Source organism: Pecten maximus, chromosome 5, assembly GCF_902652985.1.
Source record: "Pecten maximus chromosome 5, xPecMax1.1, whole genome shotgun sequence".
NCBI lineage: Eukaryota > Metazoa > Mollusca > Bivalvia > Pectinida > Pectinidae > Pecten > Pecten maximus.
Genome location: NC_047019.1, coordinates 2,940,378 through 2,951,701, shown reverse-complemented (window position 1 = coordinate 2,951,701; position 11,324 = coordinate 2,940,378). Strand labels below are relative to the sequence as shown.

The 11,324-nt window shown below is 36.5% G+C and overlaps 1 long non-coding RNA gene across 1 annotated transcript; it reads right to left on the bottom strand.

Moving 5' to 3' along the window:
- Positions 1–6,358: 6,358 nt before the first annotated feature.
- LOC117328532 lies at positions 6,359–9,235 on the bottom strand. Its single transcript, XR_004532975.1, has 3 exons — positions 9,089–9,235; positions 6,963–7,368; positions 6,359–6,660 (listed from the first exon to the last, which is right to left on the bottom strand). It is a non-coding gene; the product is annotated as an uncharacterized LOC117328532 (long non-coding RNA).
- Positions 9,236–11,324: the final 2,089 nt, after the last annotated feature.

The window sequence follows — 11,324 nt, the reverse complement described above, 5'->3', positions numbered from 1 at the left end:
GGATACCCTGTATTGTAGGTTAGCTGGTCCTGTTGTGCTGTTCCCATACCCAGTATTACATCACGGGTAGATCATTCCACTTCCATGTTGGTCTAAAGAACAATTTTTGTTATTTTCTTTTAACAACGAAGGATATAAAAATCTACTTTCCTCAATGTTGATCCTGGTAGACTTATGTTTGTTGTTATTATATAAACATATTTTATTTGAAAATACAGTTTTATTGAATTAGTACATTCTGGCTATTTTCTTTGTAGGATGACTGGACTTTTCACCCTCTGCTTCCGTTAATATGTATAGATCATTTGTCTTTACCAATCTAAATCAGTCATTATACTATCTAAAGATATATGTATAAAATCCTGTTTCTCTTCTGCCTTAGCAGTCCTTACTGGTGATTTTAACTAATGTCTATATAACGGGTTTCTTCTTAAAAATCTTACCCCTTTTGTCTTAATCATTTATGGATAGGTTTCTTCCCCGATTGTCTGTCTGTCTTTCCGTCTGTCCATGCGCCACTCAGTTTCCAAACTTATATCAGTCATGCTTCAAAGTATACTGGTGATAGTTGTATTTAACTTCAGTATGGATAGCTACAGATCAAGGTTGGGCTTCATGGTTTTAAGGTCAATGTCGCTGTGAGTCTTTTTAGCGGGCCGGTAGGGGACATTTATTGCTTTAGCTATACCTAGCATTCTTGTTTATAGATAACTTATGTTGTCGTAGCTGTTTTCTGTCTCGTATAAAAATCTTCGCCCGACTTAGGTAGTCTTTACCAGTTAGTTTTTGCCCTTTATAAAAACGGATTTCACCTTCCTACTTGGCCATCATCATGAACTGAATCCTTTTTTTACCAAAGGATTTCTCCTTTTGTCGTTATCATGTTATGTGTTGTCCCTTGCCAAGGATTTCATTTGATGTCTTAAATATTTAGAGATGATTCGGCGACAGTCTTTATAGATAGGCTTCACGCTCTCCATATGTCGTTCTTTATAAATGAGTAAGTAAGGTGTTTTCTACCAAAAGCTTTTTTAAGAACAAAACATTCATGATTGATAATGTCTTAAGTGTATTTCTGTAACAATAGGTTTCATCTGCTTCAGAGAAAATGTTCGATATAATATATACTATACATCATTAGAACCCTGCTGTCTTTATATCTGTTAAGACCATCTTGAGAGATAATCGTTTCATCTGTCAACATTCAGAAAGGTTTCACCCTCTCTCTCTGTCTTTATACAGAAAATTTATAATCTAACTTTCAAATTCATTTCAATTTTAGCTTTATTATAATTAATGTCATTTCAGGGTTAAAACCAAGCTGATGATGACACGTTAGGGCAGAAAATAAATCCTTTATGTTGCTCGATTTCCATCATTTTATATGAAAGCGAGACTACCCCGATTAAAAAAAATAGTGTTGAACCCTTCTTTGCTAATATAATTAAGGCAGTGGCACCAATCACTAAAACATGTTTCTATGGCTTGTGTAATCTATGAAACCATTTATTATAAATAGACTTCAGTTATTGGTTATTTTAGCTCTGGCTATCATATATATCAAAATCGAGTTTCAATTGCAAACCTCATCATTGATTTGAAATGTAATTTTGTTTTAAAGGTGCCTGTGATATTGTTTTAATATACAAATATTTTTGTATTTAGTTGATATAGAATTTACACATACATATATATTTATATTTATACATACAATGTATTCTATTATTGTATACGATTTACACTTATCTTACCGGTACACATTTATATTTACAATTGTTAAAGATACATTTATGATCTACATATGTTTATTGTATATAGAGTCTGCGTTCTACAGCTATAAATGGTTGGTACTTAAAACAGACTTCTTTTGTTTATTTTAACGAATTCTGTATCCAAAATTTCCGAAAAGGAAAGTGAACAAGCGTTTGATTTTCGGGAGATAACCTCTGACCTACATTTTTCGTCCCTGCTTTGATGAAACGTACTTTTTGATTTTTGTGATTTAGATTCTGGAGTGTTTGGTTCTAATGACGGGCGCTTTAAAAACAGCCTTGCCACAGTTGAAGCACTACTGTTTTTTTCCCTTACATGTTAAATCAACTTGCTCTTGAAAACAATGGAATACCTACTTACCACATTTAAAGCAATGAGTTCTGGGCGGTGATTGGTTCTAATCAAGGGCGCTTTGAAGAACATACCCTTGAAAATTTGTCCGCATTTGCAACACTAGAAGCACTTGGGTTTTTTGTTTTTGCTTTGCCTTACATGTTAAATCAACTTGCTCTTGAAAATCAACTGCTCTTGAAGTTCCAAGATCTTGTGCATAACTCGTCTTACGCAAATCAATCTGATGAGTTACCCGGATTCTCCATCAATCGTGTATGCTGAATATTCGGTGTTGTTTTCTGTGTTTGGAGTTGATCTGGAGTCTGGAATTGACAATGGAGACAGCCTGGTAAATTTCAGGTGTAACTTTATTGGTGTCTCGGCTTCAAGTGACAATCACACATAAGTAATCTTTGTTACCGATGTACAATATAGATACAGTAATCTCGAATTAAACCACTTTATGGATTTAGTTACCACCGACACCGGATATAGCTACATGTACATCTGAAGCGGTCAGAAAACAACGAGAGGTCAAATCACGGTAAATGTTTTGATATTTTATGTAGTTTTAAGCTAAGATTATACTGCAAATTTGTCATGATTTTTTTTAATATGATTTTTTGAAGATTGCATGGTATGCGATTTTCAATGAACAAATAAATACGATTTTTATGACATAAAATCAACCCGCCCAGTACCGAGTAAACGTTCACATGGGCGCTATTTAGATGTTGAAAATGTATTTAAAGATTTTATTTTATAGAGTTCACCATTAAATGATGAATATTACCAAGTAAAATAATTGTATGCAATGGAAGTTATTGGAATTCACGAAATATGCGAGATGCATGAATTTTCGTTTTTGAGCTACTGTACGGCGAAACTTTCGCATTATTACGCAAAACTAACGCGTCATAACGCGAAACTAACACGTTATATCGCGAAACGTACGCGTTATATCACGAATATATATATAGATATAAGAAGTATCGGCTACTTTTGAAGAGTACTGACATGAGGCACCACAGTTAAGTGAGATTTTTTTTGAGCTTGGCCTATCCCAAGCTGAAATTTTGAGTTTTTTTTAACAATAGTGGATAGAGTTCTTAGCAATTCAACATTTAAACGATATTTGACACGAGAGTGTTTAACAATAAGGAAATAAGTTCTCTGATATGTACGATGTTGCATTATTCATTCTCAATGAATTACAAAATTCTGAACAGAAACAAATCTTCGTTCTCGCCCTCCATCTTTACAGTCAGTATATGATAGTCTGAAACCATCTCATCGTCTTATATAACCTGCTGCGTCAGCAATGAATTTAAACTTCATTATTTATTTTTGCTTAAAATTCAACAAAATTCAAATGCTAAAACATTTAAGAATTAAGTCTATTAAACTCTGTCCGGGAGCAAATACCTACATGAACATGTAAGCATACATTTTTGACGACACGGATAGTTGGAAATATCATTGTCACGGAATGCGGGTGCGTAATCGAGAGTTGTTGGATTGTTATGTCATCCTGGATTTGACCTCACGGAATGCGGGAGAGTCCCTCTTATTATAATTGGGTACAAGCTCGAGTTATTGGGTGGTTGTATCACTATGTAGCACGGATTCGGGGTTAATAATAATATTTGAGCAAAGTGAGAATGTTTAGAATTGGCCAATCAGGAAATGGGGGAAATCACAGTAATATAATAATACGCGAAAGTTTCGCGTAATAACGCGTTAGTTTCGCGTAATAACGCGGAAAAAAGTATCATTTTCTTCTACGAAACTGGTCCCAGCCGGCTTTCGTATAAACGTATGAAATCGACGTCGTATACTGACGGATTTTGTTTTCTGCATTTCCCGATATTTACATTGTGGGATCAGAACATAGTTCTGGCGATTCCACTTCATAGTCATACCTCGATCAACTATAGCAAGTTTTTAGCTATAATTCATTTCTTAAATCTACAAATTCAATGCTGATTTCTTTGAACACTGCGATATCGTCGGTACAAGGCACTCAGTAATCATCTGTCTGACATCGTTTGCTATTTGTTGTGCATCATTAAGCTTGATTTCATACAAACTAGCTTGAAAACTTACCTCGATCTGACTTCAGCATATAACTGTTTACGACTTCTGACGTAGCTATATCCGGTGTTGGTCATACACGGTGATTACGTAAAACAATACAAGGAAAATGAATATTCTCTGTCAACGACTCGCAAACATCTGATTCAATTGTTAGCGGAAACAAAAGAGTTTTAGTATACCTTGTGATAGTTTGAAATATTCGCCATTAGTTAGAGAGTATACAAAAGCACTGCCGAGTATTTCAGTTCATACAGATATACATGTACGTTGATGCTATTTAAGGAAGTCCAGTTTACAGTCGGCAGCAATAGTAAATTATAAATAACAATTGGAATGTGTTGTTGATTTGATACACGTTTCCACGTACATTAATTAATTGGTGTTTCCGTATAAATTGTCTAGATGACGTCATATGTCTAACTGCATTTGTCTGTGTAAGTGAACTAGTACCAATCCTAAAGGGCAGTAGAAAAAGAAATATAAGAAAAATAAATTTTGACGTCATATCATGATAAATGACGTCACTACAGGTAAATAATGACATCATTAGTACAAAGCCGTGAACAAGGTCACGACATGGTTCCAGGGAACGTCATTTTTACTACATGGTACATCAGCGTTTTCGGGTTTTATTTTCTGGACCAAACGATCACCTGTATTTTACATTAGCCGATTAACATCTTTGGTTTCTTTTTCTGAATCAGATGATTTTATTTTTCCTATGAGTTGTATTTGGTAATTTGGCTAGTTCAACGGGCGAAGATTTGAATTCAAAATGTTCATTTGGCAGAAAAATGAAACGATACCTGGCAGTTGTTGAAAATCTGTCCCTGGCGATGTTGGAAATATCCGCTAACGGCGTTGGTACGAGTTTGTTTGTAAATGAATTGCTTACCGTTTCTATTTTTAAGTTTTGTTTTTTGTATGCTCTTACTGCAGTGCTCCGGTGACCGGTCCGAGACATGATAAGCTGCCCGTCAACTCCCTGTTGAAATAATGGTGTTGCAAACGTGCGCTTCCCAGAGTGATTAGTGAACTGACCACTTAGTCCAGCCGCAGAACAACACGACTTAACCCTTAGAGTGCCAAGATTTTGAATTTGCCAATCACGCCAGAAACTTGCAGCGAACATGTTATGACGCTTTCGCAACTGTGACGTCATCAAACAAACAGCATGAAGAAATTTCCTAGATGTATTTGATAACTATAATTTTGACGTCATAAGCCGATTTGATATGCATTTTTTACCGTTGATGATCCCATTCCGAGTTGAAAATAGCATTCGCAGTGTATGTTTATTTATGTACAATTTTCCAGGGATATGCATTTGCGTATACCATTGACAATATCAATGGAAATCAACACAATATAAAAAGGTGTAAGTCAGTTTGTCGAGCACGTGTTCCGTGTGTTAGTCATACTCGGCATTTGTAAATGACAATAACAACAGTGCATGTACATGCTCTCTGCTGGTTTATTTAATCCCAGATAATCTAATCTGAATAAGGTGTCAGTTAAATTATATTTAAATGGCATTTAAATCTAGTCACAATTCATAACTTTGAAACACGTTTTGTACTTTACATAATACAGCACAGTTCTCTCACTATTTCACCAATTGTCAAAATTTACCCCAAATGTTATATCTCTATACATACGTTGTGTCTTTCCTGACATTGTCTATGAAGTCCCATTTTGCACAGGGAACAAAGAGTTCTACTCCCCGTATTCCCCTTCCGTGCCGCAATTTGGAAGAGCACACACAGCAATCCCGTTCATTTTCTGGAGGTAGTATGACCAGGATCTGGCGTTGCCGACGTGCGCGTCTGGGCGAGACAGTCGGCTCGCGACCAGACAGGGACTCGACAACCTGCAATATGAACTGTAGTCGACTCAGCACGGGGCGGTCTGTAGTGTTCTCCCAGTAAAGAATAAAAGCATTTAGCATAAGTCTATGCAGTACTGTAAACGTACATATTTTAGCGCTTTTCGCGCTGGAAGCCTTGCGCTAAATTATGATTGCGCTAATTACTTTTTGTACGTTCCATTTCTATAGAAAGTTCTGTGGATGCGCTAATTCATCATTGCGCTAACTGGCTGAAATCTGCAAATGCGCTAAAATTTGATTGCGCTAAAATAAGTACGTTTACAGTATATGTAGAAACACCTTTTACCATACTTTCTTGGTTTTCCGCTGTTTTCCATAGGCATTTAATAACCCATCATCCATATCAACCGCACCCATGTTACGGGTATACGCCATACCTATAATTGGCCGCCCGTTTGGAAGGTCTTGGGCAGGAGGAATTGTAGACAGAAGCCGCGCTTGCTTTTTGTGGTCGGCATCGCGAGAAGCTACGCATAGGTAGTTTCCCCGCCTCATGTACACAGCAGTCCCTGACCGGGGGTCAGCATTCCGTATAGTTAAGGGTATCGGTCTTGTTTTCCGATGTGTACCTGTCAATGAATGCAAATATATATTCATCAATTACAAAAACGTATAAGATTGAAATCACATGCAAATATATGATTTCACAAGTTATTTGAGTTCTATCATATTTAGAAAATTTAAAAAAGGAAAAGAAAAAAAAAAAGAAGAAAGAAAATAGTCAACTCACAAACAATGCAAATGAATACCAGGTATATATCGAACTACTGTGATACTGCAGAGTAAGTTTGATAAGGTAACTTGGTTTATTTAATTAAATACGTAGCAATTCATTAGTTCAATAGCAGAATGGTGTTGCATTCACCCGTACCCGTCACATATGTATGATGCTGCAGTAGCATATGGCCAAGATGCATGGATGTGAAAAAACTATCACAGAACACATGGTAACCACGGCATAGTATGCTTTTTGCAGTAGGTTGCGCACTACGTTGGTGCCCTGTAGTTGACCAGGAGGAGTAGGGTCAAACTGTCTGCCCCTACACGGACATCTGGAGCACGTACCCTGAAGCCGATTCACACAGTAACCAGAATGTCACACCGTATTTTGCCGCCTTTGAGGGAATGTATTGCCTCATTACACTGTGACCTTTGGTGCAAATCAATGCCTTATCAACGCAAAGTTCCCTCCGTGTAACTGTAAATCGCAAGAACTGTCTGTTGACAAAGTTGAGAAGATGCCGGAATAATCTTGCGGCCTGCTCATATGCTGGATTCTGAATTAAAACAAAAATAAATTGTGAATCATTCTAGTGAATCTTTATTCTTATAATCATATGTCTAGATAAGATAGTCATAGCTTAATATGGTGTTTCGTTAGGGCCAAATTTCCAATATCGATCCTTCGCTCCTTCGGCCTAAACGCGAAGGAGCGAAGAAGCGAAGAAGCGAAGGAGCGAAAACACGTTGGCGAAGGAGCGATGGAACTTCGCTCCTACGCCATCGTGTTTTCGCTACTTCGTTCCTTCGCGTTTACGTCATAGGAGCGAAGTAGCGATATTGGAAATTTGGCCCTAACGAAACACCATAGCTTAACGTACAGCCTCACTTTTTATGCCACTCCAATGTATCAAGAACGTACACATAGAGTGGGAAAGGAATTGATATAAGCTTGTTTTCGGATCCCAAATTATATAAATGTATGTATACTTGAATGAATATTCAATAAAATATGATTAAACTAAATCACTTATATTTCGTTTCGTGAGGTAGTTTTCTTCGCGTTTAAACGCGATGAGAGTAATAGTGATTTCGAACCTACTACTAGTAATTCTGTACTTGGAAAATATGTAGACGACATCAATGTTGGCCTAATAGTTACTGCAGCTTGCTGTTATACAATGACATATGTATTTACTGCAACTGGCTGTTATACAATGACATATGTAGTTACTGCAGCTGGCTGTTATACAATGCCATATGTAGTTACTGCAGCTGGCTGTTATACAATGACATATATTATAGTTACTGCAGCTGGCTGTTATACAATGACATATATAGTTACTGCAGCTGGCTGTTATACAATGACATATATTATAGTTACTGCAGCTGGCTGTTATACAATGCCATATGTATTTACTGCAGCTGGGTGTTATACAATGCCATATGTAGTTACTGCAGCTGGCTGTTATACAATGCCATATGTAATTACTGTAGCTGGCTGTTATACAATGACATATGTAGTTACTGCAGCTGGCTGTTATACAATGACATATGTAGTTACTACAGCTGGCTGTTATACAATGCCATATGTAGTTAGTTACTACAGCTGGCTGTTATACAATGACATATGTAGTTACAGTCTACATCTAGTTTAACGTTCTGACGTTTGGAAATGTACAGAATAAAATTTGGCAACATTTATACTTCTACAGTACAATTTATACAACTCGTTCTATTATGGTAGTCTAGCTTGTATTCAATTACAATTACGACAATATACACACATCTATACACATGTATATGATCCTGATTGATTAGAGTCTTGTAGACACATATATAAGTAACACAACTGACGAAGGAAGACAACTTTATGACTCGTGCCCTGACTGGGCCTCGAACTCAGTTTATATATGAGTGTGTTTGTGTAGTTTGTAAGAAGACAATGATAAATATGCACCAGGTACACACATATATATAATACAATTATTATTTAATAGATGTGTTGACGTATGTTTATTCTAATTTATTTAGAGTCAACTATAATAATAAAGGCTACACAAATACATCATCAATATGTAGGAAACTCAATAACGGTCAGGTTAAATATAAGAGGAACAACGTGGTGTCTTTTAGACTGTTTATCATCCTGAGCTGGTTAAAGTGAAATTATTTCAAAACAAAGATGCTACATAACTCATCATCATTATTATTATTATTATTTTTTTCGAAAGCCGCCCAATAAGATAAACCCCGAAATTACGGCACGGCACGTACTGTGAAAGGTCTCCTCTCCGCTGCTGCTATTGGACACACTTTCCAGTCCGTCGTATAACTTCAAGCATTGATTCGTGGATTATCATATCTATATCATAGATTTGGACATCAGTAGATTAAAGTGCAAACATTCACGTCTGTCAATATCACTAATGATGAGGAAGGACCCGGATGTACAGGTGAGCGGACGTGTTTTCCACCGCTCCGGTTAGGCTCATCGATATACTTTTATATATATATCGGGCTTCTTATTCTGCAAGACCAAGATTTTCAGATTTGTAAAGGAAACCTCACTTGAAAGGAAAATGTGTCTTTTACGGAAATACGACATGTAAACGCTAAGGAATGTGCCATTGTTCAAAACCGTGAGTACTTTTCACCCAGTGACATTACATGTATTGCATACAGATATATACGTCTTACTTATTCGCGTATATCTTCTACATATTGAAAGACTAATTGTACGGCGTACATTTGTACTTGGTATAGACTCTTACGTATAGACTTTGTATAATTTACGAAGTAAATATGAGTGCCGAAAACAGTGCTAGTCTTGACGATGGCTTTCAGGAGGTTAACCCGAAAAACAAAAAGGCTTCAGGGACAACTAGAGCTCCAAGCACAAGAAAATCAAAACAACCAGTAATTGACTTTTCACAAACAAGTAAAAGATCATCCTTGTCGGGACCTACACAAGAGTTGGGTGAAAAGCTAGACCGTGTGTGCGCTTTTTTGAAAGATATCGTTACAGCTGAGATGTTGGACAATAAACTTGATATCATCAAAGAAGAAATCATGTGTCAGAACAAAGAAATTTTTCATGAACTAGAAAACAGGATAAATTCCCTAGAACGTGAAAATCGCATATTGAAAAACAGAGTTGGAGAACTAGAGGAGAAAGTCGATGAAATCGAGCAAAGTCCGGAAACAAAGCCTGAAACCAATAGAGACTTAGAAATAAAATATAATGACCTCGAGCAGCAAGGCAGAAAAAATAGCATACGAATTTACGGACTTCAAGACGATGGGACCAAGGAAACCACACAAGAATGTACAGACAAAGTTGTCAGTCTGATAAAAGACAAACTTAAACTCCCCACTTTTAACGAGGCTGAAATAGATGTAGCCCACAGACTCGGTAAACATATTTCAGGGAAAACTCGTAGTGTGATTTGCAAATTTGTGCAAAGGAGGAAAAAGTCCGAAGTTGTCACAAAACGACGTGCTCTGAAAGGAAGTGGTATCGTGATTGTTGAGGACATGACCCAAATGAACCGTACATTGTTGAATGAAGTGAAACAGGTCGAAGGAGTCAAAAATACATGGTGTTCGGACGGTAAACTTTTCGCGATGCTTTCAAATGACAAAATTGTGCGAATCGACCACTATACTGTCTTCGAAAATCTGACAAATGAAAGCAAGAAAAAATACAAGAAATCGGCATAAAAATTCACAGTTCACAGCACGGACTTAGATCGAATTCTGTGTTCACAGTGACTATGAAACTATTCAGTGACGCATGTGTGGTCCTATTCATGGCTTTTACATGGTCATGACTTTATTGATGTTTTTTGTGTAAAGTGATAATATTGTTAGAGGAATATTTTATCTTTTTCTGAAAAGTTGTGGAACCTTCATCAATGAAATCATATTAATACAATCCGGAAATTCAGCTTATCACCGGCAACTATTTTTATCATAAATGTTAAATGAACTAAGATTATTTAGATGATGTCGACCCATTTTCTGTAAGTTTCGTTATATGAATATCTTATTGTCATACTAATATTAAGAGAAATTTCCATTACTTAACTGAAAAAAATCAAACTGATTTATAAAAAAAAAAAAAAAAATCATAAAGCGGAAGCCCTGGAAATTATGCAGCCCGGAACTTCTATTTTTATCAGTCTCTGAGTCTGTTTATTATACAAGGCTAATGTACTTCCGGTATGTTTCACTGGACCTTGTGGCTGTATGTTTCGCAAGGCTTTTTCTCGCATGGACAGAGTGTAAAAGGAATGCGATGCTGGTATGGGTTTAATTTTTCTTGAAATAGTGTTTGTAGTACATACAAATTGTTAAACTGCAATCGAAATAGCATGGTACTTGTGAATTGCAATGCAGACGTACTGACATGTACAAGTTATCTCCCCTATCAATATTAATTGCTATTTTCTCCCCTGTTAGGCCCAATCTTGTAACTTGAAAGATTAGACACTCAAAGTAGGTCAAAATT